The following is a 27,312-nucleotide window of genomic DNA, read 5'->3' on the forward strand; positions in this document are numbered from 1 at the left end:
ATAAAACACTAAGTTCATACAAATGAACCACTGATCCAAAACAGTTGATCTCAGAATGGAGGACACTTCACATCAACTCATCACATCTTAGCACTGAGTTTTGGTTCAGGTCCTTTTTTCTTTCTGTTCCCCTTTGAAACCCGAGACATTCAGATTTGCAATCTTTACAGTAAGTCAGAGTAATGTTAGATTGTCAATTTATTTTAACTTGGAAAATACCAATGACTTATCATTTGTTAACCAGGTCTATTGGCTTAATTTCTGTATATGGACAACTTCATTTTCATGTATCTTATTCATTAGAGAAACTTCTATTTAACATGAGCTCAACATTATTGTTATAATGTAACAGAAATTCACTGGACAATTAAAGAGTTTCACATCTCCCTCGTTGCTGGCAGCTGGCCCACTCTAATCGCCAACCGTGAAACCTGCATTTGGTCACTAATACACTAAAACATTGCTAATGATATGGAGGTATGACAAGATAAGACCAGCCTCATAATGAATGACTCCACAAAAGCAAAGTGGCAAAAGTAATTATAGAATCACATGGACCGCTAGCCTTGAATTGTCATGGACATCCCATTTCATGTTCAGCTAAAACAGCTCAGAGATAACCTTATGTTCAGCAGAAGCAGAGGTTGTATCACAGATGTACTTCAACTGACACATGCTTCTGTTTCAAGAACTAATTGTTCTATAGGAAAACGTCTTCAATTTCTTTATTACCGAGACGAATTAAACAGTTTTCTACCATCAGATTGTATCCTGAACACAGCACAAGCCCTGTGGAAATGGGGGTAAATGATTCTTAAATGTTTTAATAATCTTGTATTGGGTTTTATTAAATACCACTCAGCATCTCCAACGGCCCATACATTTCCATAAAACTTTGTAAGAAGTTTTAACTTATACATGATATGTAACTATCATAATTACAAAAAAGTTGAGTGCATTTAAATATTATATCAAATGTTTAATCTGATATAATTATAATCAGGAAAAATCTAATCAACAAGCTGAATAAAGATGCTGATAAAAGTTGTATATAAATATTTTAAATTACTTAATGTTGTTTTAAAAATATATTTCAATGCAAATAAAAATCCAGGGGGCAAATAATAAAATCAGTCGATAATTCTATTAAACGTAACATAGAAAATTGAAAATTTATTTTTTTAACTAAACAAAGGATTGCTTCACTGAGGCAACACTGCAACAGCCCAGTTGGTCTGTCGTAAAACTGAGCCCCACAATCCAGCCTGTGATACTTTAACTTTTATTCAGATGGACATTTTTCTCCACAGCCTCTTAATAGACAGTGTCAAGGTGATGATAAACACCAGAATCTAGGCACATATATCAATACACTCTGTGACGGGAGGAAAAAAAAAAGCCGAAATAACCACAAATTCTAAATAGACTTACTGCTGTGATAACCTCTACAACAAATGTAACACGTCAAGGTATTTTTAAACGTTAACCATTTGTTTGAGATCTAGGTCTAAAATAGCATCATCTTAATCTTATCAATTGAAGTTGAGGAAAAAAGCATAAAGTCAGGGATGTGTTTGCTCTTGTAGCGCGTGAAATCCCAATGACTGGTTCGTCACTGAAAAACACTAAGTATTGGTTTTTTGATAAGCTGAAATTAATAGGAAGTGACAAATGAGACATAGTATAGTCAGGATAAGAAATTTATAAAGGAAAGAAACATGTTGCCAGGGCATGGGAAAGAGAGAAGGGAGGTTCGTGAGATCCTAGAAAAATCTTGATATAGGAAACTGGTTTGTACATAGCATATTTATTGAGTATTAAAGAATTTTACCCAGACCTCCACTTTAAGCTTTTGCTAGGAAGAAAGTATCATTCTTATTTCTCATTTTGCCTCAGACAACAAGAAAAATAGAGCCAAAATTGGAGTACAGAGTTGCAAATTGACAAGACCTTGTAATATGTTTGTTTTGTTTTATTTTTTAAATTCACCTTACCTTGGTTTTATTCTATTTTTACATATTACATCTATTTACTTTACCTTATTTTATGTACTTTGATAAACTGCTTCAAATTTCTCTTGGAAAGAAGTAGGAATAAATGCCTTATTTCATTGACTCGAAGTCCTCCTTTATTGTAAGATGCGCCATTCATGTTTATGTGACTAAGGAGGGGGGACAAAAAAACCAACAAGGAACACACTGCCAATTGATCTTTGACACAACATCAATTATAATATGAATGCTGATTTCAGAGATGATAAAAGTGAAACAAAAAGTCCATCTTTGAATCAGTGAAATACAGTAACATCATTCTCATGGGTATATTTATAAGTATTTATTAACAGTTCAATTTTGTGCTAGGCTTTGGAGGGCAAGGCCAAGAATTTGAATTGTGGAGATGGGCAAGGCGCTAACCACCATTATGTCCTACCCTCTTGTCTTACAGATGAGGATATGCAGAAGAGAAGACAGGGTCCAAATCCTCAAGAAGCTTATCATCTCATTGCATCTTCAATGACCACATGACAATGGAATGTGCGTTGATGTCTATCAATTTCTCAAAGAATGGGGTGTATCATACATGTGTATACTGAGACTAAAACTAAACCTAAACTTATAAAGCTTTTCTTTTTCTATGAAAAATGACACACCAATACCAACTGAGTAGTCTCTTACATCTCATTTTTTTCTGCAAAATATAAGCTATTTTCATTTCTGGCATCTCAATTATTATTAAAGAGTTCCTTCCATGATTAAACTCTGTTGCATTAGTTAATTAGTTAAATATTAGTGAAACATTTAAGCAGAAAGTGGAAAAAGCCATCTCATGTAGAATTATCCCCTGTTGGAGAGAATTTGACTCCTTGGGTTTTTCATATCTAGAATAAAATAAATTTTACATGGATTTTGTGACACTCCATCCAGTACAAGTGAAAAGTAAAATTTCTCTTGAGCTTACAGTGTTGTATATATTACAGGGAAAATGAGTCACTTAAGTCAGAATTTCTGATTTTTGTTAAATGGTGGATATAACAGATTTCCACTTTTCCTCAGTTAAGGATTATGATATATTATCTTTATCCCTGTAACATTTCTAACTGAATGGTAAATCTTATACACATATCTTTAACGTCAAGCTACACTCCAGTTATAACAGAGACAATCAGTATCATTCATATATATATATATATATATATATATATATATATATATATATATAGTGTAAAAGAATTCCATACTGAAATAAAACCTGATTGTAAGGTAATTGGCAATATGAATAGTTGGAAGTTAACAGTGACTTTGCCTGAACACACAACATTTAAACATTAATGATGGTAGAAAGCTAATTAGTAAAATTTAATTGGATGTATGCAAAATGGTATAATGAGAAGAGTTAAAGCATATTTAATTTTTAATCCAAACCCAAACTCTGAGTGGAAAACCAACTAAAGCCAATCATTGTAAAACGCAGAGACTGACACATTTTAAAGCCTACCCTATTAGCATGCAGAATGAATTGATATCTAAAATTAAACACAGTAATGTATTCTCTCGTGCCTTAGAAAAAACACACGCACATATAAAATGCAATTATCTAAACTGCTTAAAAGCAAAAATTTTAAATGGAAGGGTAGAGACATGTATATGGAAAAATGGCTGCATGGAATATAGCTTGAAAAACGAATTGAATTTTATTATATGCAGAGAAGCATCCATGGTAAGCCATTCAGTGGGCCAGAGAAACCTAGCAAGCAGCAAAGGTAAAAGGAGACAGGTCAGGGTTAGTGCCCAATTTCACTGAATCTGATATCAGGGCAATATGATATGGAAGTCAAAAAGGTCAGTGCTATTTCAGGGAATATATGTTACAGACAAGTCGATAGTCCCTCTCGATACACATGATATTGAAACCACACCCAGAGCTCAGAGCAAGGGAGAAGGTTCCATTCAGAGAGGATCACAATCCTCACTGCCCATTATGATCATCTGGGGAACTTTAAAATACTGATGCCTGAACTCCCACACCAGGGATTTGAGTTTAATTGATCTGGGGTGGGGCCTGGGCATGAGGATTTTTTAAAGCTTCCCCAGGGGATTCTAATGGGCATCCAGTGTTGAGGACCTTGATTTGGAAAGACCTTGGAGCACTTCCTTCTGGCTTTTGCTCACTGGTAGGTGTGTAACTTTTTCTTGGAAGTGAATGTTAACTTTTTGGTCTTGCCTGATATTCTTCAAAGTAGAAATGTGACGTTGGCACACAACATGAGTAAGAGACAGTGTCAAGATTATAAGGCAGACCTGTGTTATCTTAAGCACCACAATCAAGTCTGCAGTGTTTTCCAATGTCTTCTCTGTATGATGGACAATTATGCTAAGTTTTGGACATTGAAAAAAACCTGGTTTTACGGCTTCTCAGCAGGGAACTTAAAATACAACATAATCAAGCATGAGTTGTATCTGTCAGGGTTCTTTGTAGCAACAAAAACATCTCTAATTTAGGCAGAAAAGGAATTCTTAAAAGGCTTCTCTCTAGAAAGCCAAGAGCCAGACTTGAGGCTACAAACTAATAACAATGTTCCAAACCATACTTCAGGACTGTCCTGTGAGAACCCCACTGCTCTTGGGCACAGACCTGGCCAGTCGTCAGCCTCTTGCACTGTTGGCATCCCCAGTGCAGGCTGCGGGACCCTGTAGCTAGACACCCTCACCCGTACACACCAGAATGGAGCCCTAGCTCCATTGCATGGAGTCTTACTGAAGGGAGTCTGTCTACAGCCCACAAATTCCCAGCAGTTCCTGCTTCCATGTTACTACCTACTGAATCTAAGTCAGCAAAGCCACATTCCTGCCCTTGGCTCTCAGGGAGGCTGGCAGAGCCCTCATCTGGCCTTTTCCACTCCCATAGTGGAATGTGTTCCCTCTTTCCCACTAGGACTCTGAAGATGGGAAATTCTTCAAACAGAAGGGAGTTCATTCACTAAGAAGCCAAAAAAGAACTACAAATGGCCTCTACAAGAATCTTTCACTTTTCCTGGAAGTAAGTAAAGCTAAAGGAAATTACTTGGTCTGCGTTTTCTTCTGTGTCTATAGTTTGCTGTATTCTGAGACTAGACCCTAACTTCAAGTTCCCAAGTTCATTTTCACGTGTCTTGCATTCATTAGTCTCTCCGACACACAAATATTTTATTAAGCGCTAAAGTAAAGTTGCTCAGTTCATACCTAGCATACCGAGTTCTTATGTTGGTTTCCCACATTGTGCTATGATATGTTCTTATATCTAAAATTTGCCAAGTTTGGGCAGGTATTACACATTGCAAAATACTGATGCATCCTTAACTACATGTGGAGTACGAAATAACAATGCCCATTACCATACTCCAGACACTTATCCTAAAATTTCCATTTTACGTTATAAGTAGACCTCATTTTTAGAGGGCACAAACACTGGTATATGCCAGGAACTATGAGGTTTAACATCTTTTTGTAGCCTTGAGATCCTAACTTGCCCAGGAAAAAAAAAGTTTGTGCTGGCTCAGAGACATCTCTAAAACTTGTTCTCCCTGTCTGTGATGCTTTGATTATTTCTAAAACATTTTCTGGCCTTGTAAATTACAGCTCCACCTGCCATTTGTTGGCAGACACTTTGAAAGGAGTGGTAATATATACTTTTCAGAAACAACTGAATGGTATAATTTCAAGCCTACATAGTCACTGTTAAGCAGCCTAGCCTAGTTCTGACAGGTGAATCCAAATCTTCTCTTTGGGAACATTTTAGGTTATTATCTGAAATACAAAATCAAATGAATTCTCAACCAAAGCTTTCTCAGAGTCATTTCTTTCAGTGGGAAACTTTCTTTTTTCCCATGAGAAAGAAAGAGGTCATCTTTACCCAAGAGCAAGTATCCAGTTCAAACCAGAAAAAGTAAAAAGTAGTCAATCTCAATATACAATTAACAGAAATAACTTTGGAGGAGGGACCCCAGTATTCCCACAACCTACCTTCCTAATGCAGAACTCTAAATTTCCTTTTGGGAAAATAAAACAGGGGTCAGGTTAGTTTTGAAGCACAGAGTAATTCTAAATGCAAAGGGTTCTAGCTCTAAGCAAAGAATAATCACAGGGCTTTTATGAGTTACCAGATTCTACCAGTTCTATGCATTCTTCTATGGAGAAGGTGCATAGCTTTCAACAGAATCAAAAAGGGATACATCTCGAAAAGTAAAAGTTAAGAAACAGTACTCTGGAGACTTCCCTTGTGGTCCAGTGGTTAAGAATCCACCTTCCAATGCAGAGGACGTGGGTTCAATCCCTGGTTGGGGAACTAAGATCCCACATGCCACGGGGCAACTAAGCCCAGGCGCCACAACTACTGAGCCCATGCGCTCTGGAGCCTGTGCCACAACTAGAGAGAAGCCCACGCGCCACAAAGAAGAGCCCGTGTGCCATAACTAAGACCCAACGCAGCCACATAAATAAATAAATATTTAAAAAAAGGAAAGAAAGAAAAGAAACAGCGCTCTGGAGAATAAAATAAAGAGCCCCTTCCCTGGTCCAAGGGTGGGTTCTTCAACCACCACCACCCAGCCATCTAACTGAAACAACAAAAGGTAAAGTCAATTTTCCAAATTCAAGATTTCTCTGGAGTTCTAGTTTCCATATTTCTTATATATGAGGACACAAACTGCCAACATCCTTATTTTAAAGGGATTTCTATAAGGGACTGAATTATTCTTCCATTCCTTCAAGAACAGTGAGTCCCTAGTGGCTGCCCCTTCTAGTGTATATAGACATCGTCACCCTCACCACCATTCCCAGCCCGAACCATCACATGGTGGCAGGCAACAGTACTGCTCAAGGAGCAGAGATGTCCCTCTGCAGTAGGAGACATCGTCATATAGAAAGAAGCAATAACTGTGAGGGTGGCATTCAAGTCATAAAAATGGCAATCGTTAAACTTTAAAATGCTGCTTGGCAGTGTAAAATTCTCAACAGTAAAGGAGGTTCTTCTGATACTTTCCATTGTGTTTCCACAAAATTTCAAGGAGATAGTTGTCATCAGATATGGCTGATGACACTAAATGATTCTTCTTACGACATTAAAAATATTCTGATTTGTAATCCAGATAGTCCAGTTCTCATCAGTTTGTGATTATAAAAGAAGTCTTGACTGAAGTAATCATTAGCCTTTTATTTTTCAGAAATTTGTCTGTTTCAAAGTGTCCTCCATTAATTTTAGGGGCCCCCTACAATCCTAGTTTACTTTGTTCATTATGGTATGACACCAACATTCCCCGAAGTGTGTTCCCTGGAACACTAGACCCAGAAGATGCCCAGAAAGAAAGAGACTCAAAGTCTGGGAAATACTGTATCTAGATCCCTCCTTGGCAAGAGGCCATGCACATTCAATTAGTACAGGTGCTAAGAAGTCCTATTTTGCATTCTTTAATCTAGTCACTTAACTCCTGACCCAAAAAATGAAGATTTTGTGGTAGAAGTAGATGTTTACGTTCAGCTGTAACATTCTGTAACTTTTATGATTTCCTCCTTGTTAAGTAGGTGGGGCAAGTATCAGCTGCTCCATGTTGGAAATGAGAAAATTAAGGCATGAAAAAGTTAAATTATTTATTTAATATCACCCAGGGTACGTGTGACAAAGCTGAGACTCAAGTCCAAGTCTTTCTATTACTCTGCTGGGTTGAGGCATCCAAACAGTCCCAAGAGGCTGGGACAGTCACTTACTACATGCCACATAAACACAGAAACACACCTGGGCCTTCAGAGAAGCCACTGTAGGAAAAATTTCCTAGTCACGTGATTTTCCCCAAATCCTTGATCTTATTATCCTGCCCTATTATCTTATCAAGGCCAGGAAATTCCTACTGCTTTCTCTCACCAACCCACACCCAAATTGTGTGTCAGCCTTTCTCAATTCACAGCAATTAGGGATGACAAATCTCCTGAAAATTTCAAGAAATGATGAAATGTAATGAACTGGAGAGAAAAAAAACCGCAAACCCTATATTTAAGGTTTAATACATTCCTTTATACCTTTACAAATGTAAAATTACTCATTAGTTTATGGAACATGAAATATTATCAATTGTAATTTGATTTGCTCACAAAATCATTAGGTTTCATTATAGTTCAAATAAACCATTTAATGGATTAATTAAATTTACATTTAAATGTATTATATTTTCATATAAGTGGAACTTTTTATTGCCAAACCTTAAACAATTTAGCTAGTTTTAATATTTTTGAATTTTTTGAGAAGCAGGCAAACTCTTGAGAATAAGTGAAACATTATACGTTAGTGAGACAGAAGGTTATTACATTTTCTGGGAAGACTCTTCCAGTATAGGACAGAAGAAAGATCATAGTTTTTACCAAAAGAGCTCAGCAAAAAACATCTTTTTGCATGATTAAGCTATCACCACATGCAAGTGTGTCCGGATCAGTCTTAGTTGTCTAGAAACTTCTACGAGCAATTTCTGCCTTTCAAAAGTTTCCTTTGCATCTTTTTGTGGGCTTCTGAAAATTAGTTTTGTCCTAAGTGAAGCAAGTTTCTTCTTGCCTGTTTTCCAACACAGCTCACTTTCTTCCACCGGAGGCAGCCTTGTGTGGATATGCCTGACTCAGATGCAAGAAAGAGCCTTCCCCATCCCTGCTCCATGCAAATTCCATAACGTTAGAGCCTCCCTGGCGTACCATCTAAGAGTCTGAAAACACTGGCCAGTCCCCTGCACTTCCTTCACCCCACCCCACCAGCAGCCTCCAGGTGGTTCCTTTTCCTGAAACTCCTCAGCTGCATCATTGCTTGGCTTCATCTCTTCTCACCTAATCTTCACCCCACAGTTGCCTCTTGTTTTTCAGCACAGGTAGGTCTTAAAAACAAAATTGATCAACTATGTGTTTAAGAAGAACCCAAGTGTGTATAAGGTCCTTTCCCTGCCATTTCATTCATCCACTCAACAGACTTTTATTAGGAGCCTGCTCTGGCTGGTTTGTGCTGGGTGCCAAGGATGCAGAAAGCGTTAAAACAGGACCCTGGCCTAAAAAAGCTCAGTCTAGCAGAAAAGACATTGTGTCCAAAATAAATTATGACACCACAGAGTACACACAGCGACAAGTGCTGAAGAAACACGGAGAAGGAAGCAAATTACTCTACTGGGAGAGTTAGAAAAAGGAGGTGGCCTTACAACCAGGTCCTTGAAGGTTTTTATCAGTCTGAAAACTGAGCACAAGTATACCAGAGGCAGTGGCATATTTTAATAGAAATAAATAGGATGACTACATGCATTTTAACTTCAAACTTACATGCCAATAAAGTTTTGGAGGTGCAAATACTGTCAACCTCAAAATCTCTGTGAGAGAAATTTACACTTTCTGACCCAAAGGAAGGACATCAATCAACTTTTGGCATTCCCTCCACCTTACCTCATAGTCCTGTCAGGAACCTCTCCACACCTTCACCAACAATGATTTAAATAGGTTATCCCTTCTCCCAAGTTTTCAGGCCTACCGGTTAACATCCCATCCTTCACACCTGATAAATGAACCAGCAATTCATTCTCGTGGAAATACAGCTATAAAGGTTCTTAAAATAATAAATTAAAACTTGCAGTTGCCATCTAGGTTAAAATAATCTTTAGACTGACTATTGGCAGAGCATTTAGTCATAGCTCATGATGTAATATTGTTCCACCACATTCAGTTCTAATTTGTGCCTGAGGGGAAGTTTCCCCGTAAAAGTGGATGGCACCACATCAAAAGTGTCTGAATGTCTGGCGTTACGTAGGCATAATAGCTAACTATAGTTTTGGGGGGATTTACTCATGATTTATCCATGATCCTGGTTTTCCTTATCTCAAAAACAAAAATTAAAAAATGAACAAAACTTCTGTTCCCCCCCTCTTCTATATCTCCTTTACTTCCCCACCAAATTTGGGGTGCAAATGACCCCTCCACTTCCATTTTATTACCACCTGTTCCCTTCTACAACCCCTCCCCTCCTACTCAGTGAGCTCTTTGTCAGGCTACTCCAATCCTATTGTAGCGATTCTGCCACTTGAAGATCTCTAATGACCCCTATACCGGAATCAAATGTTCCCATCAATGCTTAATATTTTATACCACATTATGTATTATTCCTGCCCACCATCCCTTCTTCTCAAAGCCATCTTCTCTCTCAGTTCTGGATGCAGTCATTCATCAGACATCTACTGATGGACCCAAGTCTGTGTTAGGCACTGGGGTTAGCGCCATCTCTGCTTTCAAGAAATTTATAATCCAATAGAGAAGTCAGAAAAGAGTCCCGTAGTAACGAAGAGGCCTGGCATGTTAATGGAAGATTCCCTGGGTGTACCCAACCAAAGCCAAAAAAAAATGTCCTGGAGAATGTGAGCTGGGTTCAAAAGGTCAAGGTTGAGTTCATAAGGAAAGAAAAGAAGGCACCACATTCCTGGAGAAAAAGTACATTTGTGCTTCTCCAGTCCGGCTTCCCTACCTGTCATTCTGTCTACATCTTTTCCATTTTGATTCTGGGTATAAACCGAGGTTCCGTCCTCATTCCTCAGTACTTTCTCTACCAATTTTCACTCATTAACAGAGCCTATTTCATAGTTTAGCCACCTGCAATATAAGATGATAGTCAAATCTGAACCTCCTGCCCAAGATCCCCAACTCCCCGCAGCCCAGCCCTGCATGAGGAGCACGCCATCTCCTGGTTGTTAGTGTTTTCAGACCCTGACTCGTTATCGGCCCATGAACAGCGTCCCCTTCATAACTTGAGGATTTCCAGCAATAGCACCATCCTTCTTCCAGGAACTAGAATTCAAAACCTTGAGAAGAATCTTTTCCTTTTCTCCTTTCTCCCTACTCAGTTTTCCATGTATTCATTAATGAATAGAATTACTGTTCATCATAGCTTCCCCCTCTTCTATAACCTCTAATGAACTCTTTTGCCCTCAAAATAAAATAAATTCTTAATCTAGATTTAAAATTCTCCATAACCTGGTCCCTTATCCAATCCCAGTACCAATACCATGTACCCTCGCCACATTAATATAACATTTGATGGTTTTGAAGGGGTCTTCCCAAAGCACTTCTGCAAACATGATTTCTTTTGCTCTACCACAATGCCCTGATAAGATAGGCAAGGCAGGCATTATTATTCCTCTTCTTTTAGAAGACAAAACCAAGACTCAGTGAAACAGATTCAATCAGAATTGAATTCTGACTGAATTGAATTTAATCAAAAATCTTCTAATTTTTTTTTTTTTTTTTTGCGTTACGCGGGCCTCCCACTGCTGCGGCCTCTCCTGCCGTGGAGCACAGGCTCCGGACGCGCAGGCTCAGCGGCCATGGCTCACGGGCCCAGCCGCTCCGCGGCATGTGGGATCTTCCCGGACCAGGGCACAAACGCACGTCCCCTGCATCGGCAGGAGGACTCTCAACCACTGTGCCACCAGGGAAGCCCAGGTTTTCTAATTTTTAACTCAGTGCTCCTTCCCATTGGCTCACATTATGTTTCATGTTTTGATTTTGTTACATAACTGCAACATCAATTGTTTCATTCTCTCCAAGTTGTGAGCTTCTAAAAAGAAGGAAAAATGTCCAAGATTTTTTTCTGTAACTCCTCAGCACGTGGCATGTGGCACTGCCCTGTGCATCAAAAAGACACTCAAAGATAAGGTGACCATATGTGCGTGGGTTTATCTCTGGGCTTTGCAGCACTATTTACAATGGCCATGACATGGAAGCAACCTGTGTCCATCGACAGATGAATGGATAAAGAAGATGTGGCACATATATACAATGGAATATTATTCAGCCATAAAAAGAAATGAAATTGAGTTATTTGTACTGAGGTGGATGGACCTAGAGTCTGTCATACAGAGTGAAGTAAGTCAGAAAGAAAAACAATACTGTACACTAACACGTATATATGGAATCTAAAAAAAAAAAACAAAAATGGTTCTCAAGAACCTAGGGGCCGGACAGGAATAAAGATGCAGACATAGAGAATGGACATGGGGAGAGGGAAAGGTAAGCTAGGACTTACCAGTCCCAGTGGCATGGGCATACACTACCAAATGTAAAACAGATAGCTAGTGGGAAGCAGCCGCATAGCACAGGGAGATCAGCTCGGTGTTTTGTGTCCACCTAGAGGGGTGGGACAGGGAGGGGGGGAGGGAGACACGAGAGGGAGGAGATATGGGAATATATGTATACGTATAGCTGATTCACTTTGTTATAAAGCAGAAACTAACACACCATTGTAAAGCAATTATACTCCAATAAAGATGTTTAAAAAAAAGAATAAAAACACATAGAATAAAAGGTATATGATAAAAACTAAAAAAAAAAAAAAGAGAGAGACACTCAAATAAATGCTTCTTGAATAAATGTTCTAAACCGTCTGATTTTGCTTAAGGAAGTCACAGTCTTACTCCTTTGCTTAAAACTCAGCACACTCAGCTCTTCTGATTAGATTCTCTTAATCTAAACATGTGACCACAGCTGACAAGGCCTTTGTGATCTTACCATGGCCAACTGCTCTGATTTCATCCTCTCCCCCTCCCTCTTGCCCACCAGGCTCCTTCTTTCTGTTACTCAGGTTTGCTGAGCTCATTCTCACCTTGGAGCTTTGTGTCAGCTGCTTCCTCGAGGTGGAATGCTCTGTGGCCGGTTCCTGCTTATCATTCAAGTCTCAGCACAAATGCCACCACCTCAGAGAAGCCTTCCCTGACCACCCGACCTAGAGTTAGCCCCTAGTCATTCTTATCCTGATATATTTTCTTCCCAGCACATATCATAATCTAAACTTAGTGACCAGATATTTATGTGTTTTATTGCTTGTCTCCCACTAGAATGTAAATTCAGTAGGTCTGAGACATTATTTCTCTTGTTCCCCAGTGCCTAGATTAGGGCAATATCTATTTGTCAAATGCATGAATAGATGAATAGATGAATGAATGAATGAATGAATGAAGAGTGAATAAACCTCAGTTTCATCTATAAAGTCAGGGGTTGGAGTAGATAACATCTAAGGTCTCTCCCAACCTAATGTTCTTTAATGAATCAAAGCTCTTGTTTTTTCATGGAATCAGCCAAGGTTCCTTTACTGGTTGTCATTAGGTAATGTTTTATTTTTCTCTTGACTTTAGTTCTCTCATTGAAGAGATTCCCATGAGTAGAGAAACAATACTGAGAAGAGACAAGAACAAGGTCAAACAGAACAGTTCAGGTAAAGAACCCCTTCCTTCATATTGTGAGAGCTGCCTCTCCCGTCACAGTTCTGTCACAGGCTGCAGGTCCCGCAATCACACTTGTTATCTACTTTTTGTTTTTTAATATGTTTGCATTACTCTCCCCATATAACCCTTTGTTTTCTTTGGCCTTGATAAAGATATTCCTAAGATGGTTATTATTTCTGAGTTTTCCCCAAGGTACAAAATGTATTGACTGAGAAATCAGGTCTTCTTCAATGTAATGTTGGCACATACATGATGGGACAAGTCAGCATGTGCCTTCAACTGCTAGTGACAATAACAGCAGATGTTGTATGTGTTTGTGTATCACTCTCTTTATATGCTGGGCATCCAATTATTGCTAAATTACAGTTATTCATAGAAAATGTTATTTTGCAGCTATTCTGAAAACAGTAGACATGTGATACACTACGATAAACACTGAAATGAGCCATTTTAAGTGTTCCTAACCATCATGAAGAAAAATCAACTACTAGCAGTGGGTCCAAATCTCTAATGATTGCTGACCTTTACCTGTGCTTGTCTTAGAAAAACAAAATCTACCACTGGATACTTTCTTTGTCAAGAGCCTCCAGAAAATGCATTTTGAAATTTGTTCAAAGCGTGCTAAATGTTTACCCATCATTTTGGCAACTTTAGACTTTCAATGTTTTCTGACCTCATCGCAACTTACTTACATGAAGATAAACTGAACAGCCTTCCTTAAAACATGATGAAGTTGGATGTCCTTATTGTTCATAACATGAAAAGGTCAGAAAATAGAAGAAAGCCTCCTTAGACGTTTCTTCGGCTTCAGTTCAAGTCACGCTCTTAGTAGACTGGCCTTGCATGCTTCACTTTCGTTTAGTTACATCATCAACTTCTAGTTTCCGTTTTGGGCGGGAAGATGCCAACTGAATCAGACTACAAATCATTTTCTGCCTTTTGCCCACATGCAGCGACCACTGGCATCTTAGATTGTTATAGTTAATTAGCACTTCAAAGAACACAGAAAAATAGAAACTGAGCTTAGATCAAAATGTAAGAGTTTATGGTGGCCACTTCTAGCATAGGGTGCTGGCATTCCTTGCCCCAGAGCAGCTAGTGGGGAAAGGAAGGCCCCTGAGAATAGTCACGAAGGACAAAGGATTCTCCTCCTGAGCTAGACCCCCTCTCTTGGTTTTCTGCTTGGCATCTGCTTAAACCCCAGTTATTTGATTACAAAGATAAGATAAATGGATCCCCAAGGATTACACCAATTAAATTAATAACCTAAGATTTCAAGGACAAAAATTCCCAGGTCAAAAGATTCAGAATAATGGACTATTTACAGAAAAACTGTGAAAACTGTCTTCCAGCCATGAACTTTGTAAAATAAAGCCACCTCAAATGTGCCAGATTTAACTGATGATCATAAATAATGCTACAAAGTACATTATTATTAAATCTTTTCTCCCTTTAAAAAGGCTGGACAGAAACAGTAAAAAAAAAAAAAAAAAAACTATCAAGTCAGTTTCAAAGCTAAGATGTAAATATCATAATTAGTTTTGCTGTAGGCCTTTTTATTTTTCATGAAAGCTGCTCTACTGATAGAGAAACAATTTATGAAAACAGAAGAAATACTTACTGCAGCCTGCCTCATGGTCATTATTGATCATTTAATTTATAGCATGAATAGCTTATTTCCACCTTTAAGGATATTTTAAGATCTGTTTTTAAATCTCATTACTGTATCTTATTTCACATTATCTAAATATATAATCCAAAAGAAAAGGCTTAAATTATTCTCATCACTTTAGATTAAAAAAAATCTTGTTTCTTAATCACATGTTTATCCTAAAGATTAACATACTTTTCTTATTTCACTCATTTAAAAATAAATGTGTGTTTCCTAGTACTGCAACAGAGACTAAAGGATACATCTCCTGCTTCCCCAATACTGCTAACTTAACTCAAGGAAAATTCTCCTTATATAATATAGGAAATCATTTCAGCTCTATTATTTATTTAAAATAAAAATCAAATACAAACAACTAAACATGAAAAAAATATTATTTGGTATTATAGATGGATAATGCTTAAAAAGATGTAACAAAAATATAATTTTACATTTATAAAGGAAAAATCCAAATTCAAAAGCAATATCTAATCTTCTATTATTCTATAAACCCACAAAAGATAATAGCTAGCCACGTTTTTCTCCATTTTCCCCAAAAAACTATTGCCTAGTACAAGTTTAAAAACAGTTTTAAAAGCCAATATTCACAGTTATTTTACAATGGAAATACCAAAACTGGAAGGGAAATGAGTTGCCCAGCTTAATTCTACTATAGTGGCAAGCCTCAACTAGAGTTCAGGACTCTGCCAGGACCACTGAACATGTCCCCACATGTTGTGGACTGCTCATCTCCACTGTGTACTGCTTGTGTAAAGTACAGTGTTCAGTGGCAGTCCTCAGCATTGGGCAGTGCACCACCAGCCCAGCTGTATGTGGCAGCCCTGTCTTAGCGCTGCATTTCTTCCACTGGATCACACTGATGTTACTTTAGTCTGCATTCTCTGGCAAACTCTCTCCAGCTCTCCCTATTTCACTTCCACAGTCCTCTCTGTCATTTAACTTTTTAACTTCCTTCTGTTATAAAAAGGGAATTCTAGATGTTTTTATTGATCTAAAACTATCAATTTTTCATTCCGTATTCCCCCAAAAATCTGTGTTTGTCTACCAATTAAATTTCACAAATAAATTTCAGAGAGGATATTATTTTTCCTCTTAGGCTAAGTGGTATACAAAAAAGAACATGAGATTTAAAGTCAAACAGATCTTCCTAGGTATGTGACCTTGGGCCATTTTCTTTATCTCTCAGAACCTCAGTTCCTTCTTCTTTAAGATGGAAGAGGTAAAAATTACTTTCACATCTTCTTGTGAGGATCAAAATGATATATATGAAAGAGCTTAGCACAGCAGTTGGCATAATCTGTGCTCAGTATGTATTAACTTTATGGTTATTATTATTACCATCATCATCATTTTGAGCAACTGTCAACACACTATTGTGGTATTGAATTTTCACATACTTTCCTCATTTTTTCAACCCACGAAACACTAGTGCTCATTCATGACAGGACATAGGACACAATGAGGCATTCCAAGACTTGTGCCTGGCCTCAACTCCCCACAACACTTCCTAGGAAGGCACTGTCTCTATGGCATGTGTTATGAACTGAATGTTTGGGTCCCCCCAAATTCACATATTGTAGCCCTAACTGCCAATGCAATGGTCCCAAAGATGGGGTCTTTGGGAGGTAAATTAGGTTAGGTTAGGTCATGAGGGTGGGGCCCTCATGATGAGAGTAGTGGCCTTATAAGAAGAGGAAGAGATCTTTCTCCCTGCACACATGCAAAAAGGAAAGGCCATGTGAGGACACAGCAAGGACTCAGCTGTCTACAGGCCAGGAAGAAAGCTCTCACCAGGAACTGAAATGGCAGGCCTATTTATCTTGGACTTACCAGCCTCCAGAACTGTGAGAAACAAACTTCTGTTGTTTAAGCCGCCCAGTCTCTGGTATTTTGCTATGGCAGCCCAAGCTGACTAATATAACATGTTAACAATTTGATGGCACCCTATACTCTGCTAGGGAGCACTGTAGATCTATGGCATTTTGATGCAGAACACCCAAGAAAACTATGTATCAGCAATAAGAGATCAATGCAGAAATTGATCAGGCAAGTTTGAAACTTGACAAGGCAGTCCACACAGAATTTTAAATCTTCAAGTTCATTCTGCCCGAGGGGTTCACAGTTAGCAAATAAATGGCCTCAGTGTTTGCTTTTCCCCCCTTCAGTATAAATAGGCCTTTCTTCTGGATGAGCAGTAATATCCCTGGGTAGAATAACATATTCAACCTGCTTCTGAGGCATGCAAAATCTCTGCTTCACCTACAGGAAGAGAGCTGTGAATGATGAAGAAGGTGAGGGATCAGGCCGTTTCACACACATGTGTTTTTCCTATAAAGCAGCATATGTTTTTCAGGTTGATGCTGGCCAGATTAAATTGATCAGGTCTTTGCTTACTGGGAGTAAAAGAAATTTCTGGGCTGTCTCAAGTGAAGCGACAATCAGACAGGTGATAGCCCTGCACTGAAGAATACTAACCATGTGGATAGTTCTAGATGGATGATGGGGTGTGGGTGTATTTTTTCTGCTGGGATGGGAATATGGCAAAGAAGACTGTTGGATAGGCATGACTATTTTGTATCCAGAAATGAGATACTAGTGCTACTCAAATAGGGATGGAAAATTCATCACTTCTGAGACAACTCCTTGAATGATTGCAGCCCTTTATTCTGAAATGAAGTGTCAGGGACAATCATCCAGGCTTCCTTTCCCTTTTTTTCTGATGATCAGAAAGAAAGTCTAACTCTGGAGCTAAAGGCCATGCAGGTGAGGTCAAATGTGGTGCTTCAGGCAGTTTCCCCAACTAAATACCGTGCAGTTTTCCTATGGGAAGCTGCACCTCAAACAAATTGAGCTACTCACCCCAACACTCTACACTTCCCCACCTGCTTACCATGCCTGTGCTCTTGCCCTTCCCCTAACTCCCCCTCATTATCTAGTGAAACTCTACCACCTCCCAAGCCTCAGCTCAAATTCCATATCCTCCGCGAAATCTCCTCCTTTGCTAAAAGCAACACCTTACCCTTAGCTCCCAGAGTACTTCGATTGTTCCTCTCCACTCCACTGGGCACACACTTCTACCCACTCTGTTGTGTATTTCATCCTCTCCTTCACCTGAAACCACCCGGAGTCAGGAGTTGTTTTACTTATCCCTTGTAGCACCTCATAGTAGGAACTCTATAAATATCTATTGAGTATAAATAGCATGTCTTCTCTTAATTTTTCTCGCAAATGATCAAAACTTCAATCAACTCAAACCATACGGGATTTGGGACCAGCTGCACAACTCCAGGGGGCCCCCTTTTCATTGCCCACAATGTAAATCACTCCCTGAAGTCATGCAATGCAGCTTTCCTCAGAGCCTCAGCGCTTCCACATGCACAATGACTTGAAACATCTAGAATTCAGAAGAAAGTCTGCTGCTAGATGGGTACTGCAGTGCTTCCTGGCTATTCATTCACCAGAATAAACAGTGATATTGTTTTATTCTTTTTATGTTGCATTTAAATGTGTCAGTATGAAGGCTTAAAGGTGGATTTAGGGGCTAACAGAATGGAAGAGAAGGTAAAGCAAGAATCAAACAAAAAGGGGCACATTTTTGGAAGGCCCATCAGAGATGTGCCAGAGGGTGTCAGCCCCCTTCTCTGTCTCACCCAGGCCTTTGGGCCACACCAAGGGGACCTGTTTTCACTCTGAAAGAAGGATCTTTATTGGTCACAGCTGTACCTCATCCATAATGTATTAGCCTAAAAAAGAGGCAGGAACCTAAACCCAGAAGCTGCTCCAAGAAATGACAAAAAATGATGTGAAATAGCATATTGCTCTGATATGATCTCTTTCTTCAAATTTAATCAAGTGTATCCCAGGAGGACACCCAAAAAATTATATCTTCAGAACTAAGGGCCTGCGGAGGGATGGGGGCAAGGCAGGAAGCCATGGGAAACAGTATTTATTGAGAAGGGTGGGGTGGGGATATGAAGAGTCTCGGCTTTCCAAATGAGATGACAAAGTGTAAAACACGAGCAGTCCAAGGCTCAGAGAAGTAAACGGGCCTCTACCCACATCAAACAGCAGAGCGGGGAAGATGACGGCCCAGGGCTCCGGCTTCCCCAGCCCGAGCTCTCACCACGCTGTCCCAGCACAGTATGATTACCCTGAGGGGTTTACTCTGCCTAAACACACTGCACCATCTCAAGTCGAAATACACACAACAGCTGTGGCTTCTGCCTTGTGAACTCTGACCTAAAATAAAGGGTTAGCTGCATTTATGTTCATTACAGATGTACTTTTGTTTGCTATGATTGTTAATCCCTGTTTCAGATGACAATCATTGAAGTCAGGGGTTTTACAGTCCATATAAACATTGGAAGAGTGAAGATAAATTTTCTTACCTTGCTGGTGATGTGATTCTATATATATAAAATTCAGGATACTCTGAAGGAAAAAAAAACAAACACACCATTAGAATTAATCAAAGAATTTGGTACGCCTGGAGGGGTGGGATAGGGAGGGTGGGAGGGAGGGAGACGCAAGGGGGAAGAGATATGGGAACACATGTATAACTGATTCACTTTGTTATAAAGCAGAAACTAACACACCATTGTAAAGCAATTATACCCCAATAAAGATGTTTAAAAAAAAAAAGAATTTGGTAAACACACAAAAATCCGTAACTATTTTTCTATACTGGTATTAAATAGCTAAAATGGATATTGAGAAAATGTTTAATTCGTAATAGGGATGTCTATAAAATAGGAAAACATCCCATAAGAAATATTGTTCAGGACACGTGAAGAAAACCATAAAATCTTATCAAAGGACACAAAACAAGTTCTGAACAAAGAGAGAAATCTATCATATTCTTGAATAAGAAGATTTAATATGACAAATTGTCAATCATCCAAAAATTAATATATAATATGAAAACTACAATTTTATTCCTTGGATTCGGGAGGAATGTGGGTTGAATAAAGTTGTCTTAAAGTTCATGTGGAAAAAAAAATGACCAAAGATAGCAAAAAATAAAAATAATAAAATAATAGTAAGTCAGGGGTTTCAGAGCAGGGGTTGGTCAACTTTTCCTGTACAGGCCCAGACAGTAAGTATTTTAGGCTTTGCAGGCCAAGAGGCAAAATTAAGGATAGTATGTAAGCAAATTGTCTAACAATTTAAAATGTCATCATTTAAAAATGTAAAAACCATTCTAAGCTTGTGGGCAGTACAAAGCAGGGGCTGACCGGATTTGGTCCACAGACCATAATTTGCTAACCCCTGGTTTAAAGGGTCGAATCGAATCCCAAGCAATATGTGTTCTTTCAGTGGAAACCCTAGCTGTACTGGAAGCATCATTATTTCTGAAGGAAATAAAATGCTAAAAGGGACCACTGAGTGGCGTGTGCTTTAGGGTCTTTTCAGTAACAAAATCTCCATTATGGAGCAGATAATTCCTTCAAAGTGAAACATAGTGATTGGACAGCTCACCAATGCCCACAGATGATTCACAGAGTCAAGGTATTCTGAGCTAAGGCCCTAGGAGCTATTCAGGACCAGTAGACACTTTCTATCCTACCTTTGCTCTGGTTCTTCATTCACATCAAACCTTTCGACCACAAAAGCACCATTACATCATTTTTTTCCCTTAAAAATAAATAGTAATAAAACTTTCAGGCAAGGAAAGGAAGTGTTCTCCATTCTACTGGATAGACAGAATAGCAGGTGTGCCTGAAGTTTCCAGGGGTCTAAGATTTCTCTTGTAAAACTCAAAGGAGACAAACACACAAATGCATCTACTGTCTTAACCCATTAAGAATAAAGGTATGCTGGGAATTCCCTGGTGGTCCAGGGGTTAGCACTCCACATTTCCACTGCAGGGGGCACAGGTTCAATACCTTGTTGGGATTCCGCATGCTTTGTGGTGCAGCTGAAAAAAAAGAAGAAGAAGAAGAAAGGTATGCTATCATTGGCAGGTCAGGATGCTGAGATCCCCAAAACTGACCAAATTCTACCACTCTTAGTTCATAATGCAAACTTACATCCCTGATGGAGGGAAACCCTCTGAAGCTAGGATCTGTTTACATTTCTTCATTTATTTATTCATCCTAAATAAACACCAAAAAGTTTCATCACATATTCCCTCACTCCCACCTCAATATGGATCAGACTTTCCACACCTCTGCAGCCCCTCTGTAGCCCTCAGCCACTGAATCCTTCAAACAACAGTTTGAAAAAACATTTGCTGATTAGAATACCCATTAAGACTTTAGTCAGAGAATAATTCTTGTCCCAGTTTCTCTATTAGAAATAATAGCAAACTATTAACCATTATGTCAGAAAACCTTTAGCAAAGAAAAGATCACCTAATCTGTACTCCTTAGAGAAACTGAATGATTCTCAGATTGAGAGTCACACAAGCATCTTCAGGTCGGAAAGGACCCTTGGCATCTATGCCAAAACAGAAACCCAACCCTCTCTTCTTTTACAGAATCCCTCTTAATTTGTGCATTAAGATTTCTGTCCTGGTAAATTTGATTCTTTGGTACTCATGCTTAGCTTCAACTGGATTTCAAAATCCCAAGTCTGACCTGCCCATTGTTCCCCTTATATCCAGGAGGATTAAAGACTGGTTCTTGGGGCACACAGTCCTAGGAGTTGTGAAGTATGGCCTTTACTGTGGACCAGTACTTGTCCCTAAAAGAACAAAAGTTTCTCTTAGTCCTTCCTGAGAGTAATTAGGACCAATTGAGATGACTTAGCCAATATGAGTAAAAAGAGAGTAGACCTCAGGGAAAGGGTGTCCAACTCCTGTGTTGAATGGTACATAGGGCTCCAGGAATAAGATGAAATTTCCATCACCTTCTCTGCAAAGCTTCAAAGGGGCTTGCTTTCTTGGAACCCAGAAGAAAAGCTGAGTCAAAGAGGATCCAGATAGATTCACATTACGAGACAGTGACTCTTAGAAAGACTGTGGTTGGCTCACTTGCATGTAGAGTAGCTTGACATCCATCCACCCACCTAACCAACCCCCACCACCCATCCCTGGAAAAAGACACTTTTTTCATAGACTTCTTAGAGCATGCAGCACCATGCTTTGCGTGCACCTTCTACTCAGGACTTTCCAGTGAGATGGCAGCCACCTGGGCATCTGTTGGTCTGCTGGTACTCTCTCCATTCCTGTCCATTGAGGACACCCACAGCATGTTGAGACACCCCTGGCTTGTAGCATGGGAACTATCATAGCTCCCTTAACGATCTGACCAGTGATTACCATTCTTCTCACAGCACCTAATGCGGGACTTCCTGGTGGCACATCAGGTGGACTAAAGACTCCCTTGGGACCTGCAGTGGTTACCAAGGGTGCTACTAACTACCAGGTGAAAGGATGAAGTTATAAGGATGCAAGAGATGCTTCCTCAATCTCGAAAGAATGAAAACATTTTAACAATTACTTTACTAGCAGATGGAATATAGCAAACAAAAAATGGGATTGCCATTTAACATACGTGAAGTTGCTACCACTGTGACCTGGCTGGTCTTGTATGACAGCAGTAGTCTGAGTTACTGCTGTGTTTCTCCAGTTCCTACTAACCCAGCAGAGCCACAGTCTTTAATACTAGGCACTGAATTAGACTCTGGGGACAAAGAAGAAGCTAAGCCATGGTCTTACGACAAAGGAGCTCACAGACTAGGAATGAAACTGGGGACAGTAAAGCTCTCATTACAATACAACATGATAGAGGAACGTCTGAATCATAGCAGGCAATCAAGTTCATTATGATATTGCTTTGCATGGTACATGCCACCCAGCCTTCACTTGGGTAAGGCCTCGTGAGCCCTCAGCTCTCATCTTGACAGTAGTTCCCTCCAGGACTCCTTCCCTGATTGGCAAGATACCCAGTAAGACTGATGCTCCTGAGGGACAAGTAATGGATCATCTTGTCCATCATTTCCCTTCACCCTGGGGCCCAACCCAGTGCCTGACACTGCTTAATCACTATCTGTCTGTTGAATGAATGAATGAATGAGAGAAAATACTCCATTGAAGAGGTAGCATTTGAACCAACGCCTTGAAAAATGAGGTGGAACCCGCCAAGAGGAGGAGAAAGTAGGAGGAAAAAAACAGTATATATGTCCAAGGCATGCAAAGGTCTGCCAACCTATTATCATGGTAAATTCATTTGCAAATGCACCCAGGGATGGGCAGGGAGGAAGTGATAGGAGATCAGGCAGAGACTTAGGTTAGAATCAGCATATAAAGAGCCTTGTATGCCAGGACCTTATCCTGGAGGCGCAGGGAATTCGCTGATTTCTATAAATAAGACATAACAAAGTTAGCCTGTTTTATTTTTTCCAAACTATAACCAACAGCAGTGTGGAAAGTGAATTGAAGGCTGCCTGGGCCCAGGCCAAACATTCCCAACGCCTTCTCCCCTTGCTTTAAACCCACCCCTTGCTCTTTCTTTGATACCCTCCCCCAAAGAATATTTTACATTTTCTGGCGAATTCGCTGTTATTTTACAGGGTAATGAGTTTTCATGTCATAACCTCCCTCTGAGATTCTGGAATGCATTGCTCTGCCTATATTCTTTCCATCTCATAGAATAAAGACTCTAACCAAGGAATGTGACTGGGACCCAGTCTCTTTGGTTGGTGGGGGCTTTCTCTCATCCTTCATGTGACAAAACCTTGTGAAGCCGCCATCACATCACTCAGTGCAGTGGAACGGAGGCAGGCATGTTTGCACAGGCCCGAGTACAGCTACCTGGCCGAACCCAGATGCCTATGCACGGTAACACCAGGCCTGCGAGCTTCCCACAGAACTGAAGACAGCTCTGCCACAGAAGTTATTCCAGCTCTAACAGCATTTCGGTGGGTGAGCTGATCTCCCGTCATCCTTTGGGGCTCCTCAGTGTTTGGGAGGTCGTTGTTATCGGGGCCCTACTCCAACGTATTTAGTATAAACAGCCAATCTGCTTACATCAACGCCTTCCTCAAATTCTTCCTGCAAGGTGTCTGCCACCTCTGCCTGCTGTTCTGTCTGAGTGCATGCTTTGGAGAAGAACAGTGACAACATCCTCTTGAAAGAGAAACCAGAAAAAGAGAGTCCCGAACCACAAGGAAAAAGAGAAAAGTTAGCTGGCCAAGATTTTAGAAGAGCCACATCTCCATGGGCTTCAAGATAAAAGCCATTTTTGTCTAGTAAAGGGATTATCCTGGAGTATTTATGTGTGAATTTATGGTTAAAAGACAGACAACCTCCTTCTACTCAGTAGGAACTAAACACACAGTTCCTCTTTGCCAACAAACAGAAAAGGGCATAACAGATTTTAAAGAAGCAGAGTAGATTGCAATGCGAGTATCCCGGCCTAAGCCCTGAGCCCCGCTGCCCACCCGTGCAGCCCGTTCCCAAACCCTGTCTTCCTGCTGCCCCTTGAAACCCACCTCTCCTTCAGCCCTGAAATTCTACCCTTACCCTCCTTAAGCTTTACCTGCTTTTGCACTTTGCAAAATGTTCTTTGGATCCCAGGCTTCCTACCTGTCCTCTCGAAAGAAAGAAAGGAAGGAAGGAAGAAAGGAAGAAAGAAAAGAAAGAAAGAAAGAAAGAAAGAAAGAAAGAAAGAAAGAAAGAAAGGAAGGAAGGAAGGAAGGAAGGAAGGAAGGAAGGAAGGAAGGAAGGAAGGAAGGAAGGAAGGAAGGAAGGAGGGAAGAAAGAAAGAAAGGAAGAGAAAGAAAGGAAGGAAGGAAGGAAGGAAGAAAGGAAGAAAGAAAGGAAGAGAAAGAAAGGAAGAAAGGAAGGAAGGAAGAAAGAAAGAAAGGAAGGAAGGAAGGAAGGAAGGAAGGAAGAAAGGAAGAGAAAGAAAGGAAGAAAGGAAGGAAGGAAGAAAGAAAGGAAGGAAGGAAGGAAGGAAGGAAGAAAGAAAGAAAAAGAAAGAAGGAAAGAAAGAAAGAAAATCATTTGTCTCCTCTTTGTTTTGTTGAGAAAACTATTAGCCTCAGTATTTTAAGAATAAGGAAATGGGCATCCAGGAATAACACACAGCCCACTGGGACCAAAAGGACTTTGTGGCAGCCTTAATCCAGATCAACTTGGGGCAGGCAATATAAACATATTTTCATCTCCTTATTAATAAAAAATCTAGAGACACTTTGAATGCTTACAGGGCACACACATAGGCAATTCTGGTTCTTTTCTTTTCCTTTCTTCAGCTTTATTTGTCTCTTTTGTACTAATGAAAATCAGACCTTGGAAGTAATGCTGCTTTGTGCTTATAATGAAGCCTCATTAATTCAAACGCGGCTAATTCAGAACTTGTGATAATTTTACTATTAATTTTGCTAAGCAAGTTAATAGTTTAAATCAAATTTTAGAAAGACTATTTAACTTCCCCAAACAAATTATCCTTAAGGACATTATTAGTGGGTATTTGCATGCAGAAAAAGGAAAATCAAGACTCATTTGTGGTTACAGCTCCACAGTCCCTTCCTTTATCTGAAATCCTTGGATACATATGGGTTTCAGAATTCAAACCTTTTCAAGTTCTGGGAAGTTAATAAAGTGTACATATCATATATTATATCACACCCTGAGTAGAATCTGAGGCAGTACCCAATAATCAAAATGCATGAATATTTACACTAGGTGAGATAAAGGCTATACATAACCTTATATAACTTCAGGTCAGCTTGTTCTATCAAATAAATTCAGATGAGGTCAGGTTTTGCCAAAAAATAAATTATGGAAATAACTTCCACTTTCTAGAGCTCTGGAGTGTCCGGATTGTGGATAAGGGCCAGAAGACCTGTGCTGAATTATCCCTTCACGAAAGAAGTAGCCCTCTAATTAGAGAATCTGGGGTCATTGCTCAAAGGAAAACTTTGAGAATGGTAACATTGAGATGATTCCAATAGCTGAAGTTTTCTGTCTCTAGACCAGCTTTCCCATCAGATGGCCCGCCTCAGTGGTCACTCAGTCTGCGTATAACTTCTCGGATCTAAAGAAACCTCCTTTGCAATTCTCCATAATAGAACACGACTTAAGCATTGCACCCAGAGATCTGACTGCCTCCAGAGAAGACCACAGCTATGCTGAAAAGTAAGGTCCCAGTGCCCAAAATAAGCCTCACATTCCACAGACATTTGTCACAAGTGGATAACCCCAGACGTCTCCATTCTTTCAACCCCGGGCTACCTGTTCCTGAAGAGCAGCTGTGGATTTCAGTCTATACACGTCTGACCTAATCTTTACAAATTGCAATGAACAATCAGATGAAAGTCAAACTCAACCTTCCAACATTCCCCAGAACAGATTTTTTTAAAGAAATAGATCAAATAGTCATCAGAACTCAGCTTCAGGAGAAAGGTCACTCTTGGTCCGATAAGGAAAAGTTGGTGGGAATTCACACCACACACCGTTTAGCATGAACTGGGGGCTTCTTGAAGTCCTTTTTTGTTTTGTTTTGTTTTTTTTAACACTGTTCTTCCTATTGGTTTATCTACCCAACAAACTTCCCAGAGCTGAAAAGAATTCAGCTAAATAAAAAGTTATAACAAAGTCCCATCGTTTCTCTTAACAGTTTCCTACTGATTCTCTGAGAGGCTTGTAGAAATTATTTGGTGTGTGTTGTTTACCTGTTTATCTATTCCTTTTGGGTTTCCAATTTTATATTCTGAGCTTGCCAGTAAGGTATCATTTCATGTGAATTTTTAATCGGTTTTTTTTTTAAATCGTGCAGAGTTTTCAATAACCTGTTCTTAGTAAATGAGTATTCCCCCTTCAGGTATGTCTTTGTCAAATACCATTCTTTTAAAAACCTTTGGAAAATATTTACTTTATTACTTTTCTCTTCACTGGCAATACAGTTGTAACCTTAAAATAATTTGTTTAATGTCAGTTTTTAAAGGATCAGAGATTGCACTAGAAATGTTCATAAAGTCGGGAATTAGAGACTATTTCCCCCTTATTGTCCATGTGTACATATCAGCCCTAAATCACCAGTGGAACTGGAGGTCATTATTTCTGAATTTGCACGTTAAAAATAACATCTACCCATAAGGGAATATATTTAAACCACAAATGCCAGAAATAACAATTGTATTAAACTGCATTTCATGAATACATAATAAAGTTCAATTTACCACTATTTATCATGTTACTTAAATTAAATCTATAATGGAAAAGAGATTTAGTTCTGTTTTGAAAATAAAAAATTCCTTTATGCCAATTGCACAGGATTTATATTAGCCCCAATACATCCATGTCAATTTATTTGTTTTTTGCTTAATTACTATTGCTCTCTATTGTTGGTATCCTAGGGGACAATTCACATTCTTTCATGTATTTGTTAAAGCTTAAAGAGACACATACACAAATAATACATTAAAAATTACT

General features: G+C 39.3%; 1 protein-coding gene across 14 annotated transcripts in view; it reads right to left on the bottom strand.

The window, feature by feature from the left end:
* The window catches only part of VEPH1 (ventricular zone expressed PH domain containing 1), a 713,106-nt gene that overhangs the window by 487,415 nt on the left and 198,379 nt on the right, over positions 1-27,312 (bottom strand). For all 14 annotated transcript variants that reach the window (XR_013828597.1, XM_079923356.1, XM_079923366.1 and 11 more), the window contains 2 exons: positions 20,816-20,847; positions 19,319-19,361 (listed from right to left, as the gene is read on the bottom strand). The gene's annotated coding sequence lies outside the window, so the exon portion shown is untranslated. The remainder of the gene's footprint in view (positions 1-19,318; positions 19,362-20,815; positions 20,848-27,312) is intronic.

Source organism: Stenella coeruleoalba (genome assembly GCF_951394435.1).
Source record: "Stenella coeruleoalba genome assembly, chromosome: 5".
In the NCBI taxonomy this organism is placed as follows: Eukaryota; Metazoa; Chordata; class Mammalia; order Artiodactyla; family Delphinidae; genus Stenella; species Stenella coeruleoalba.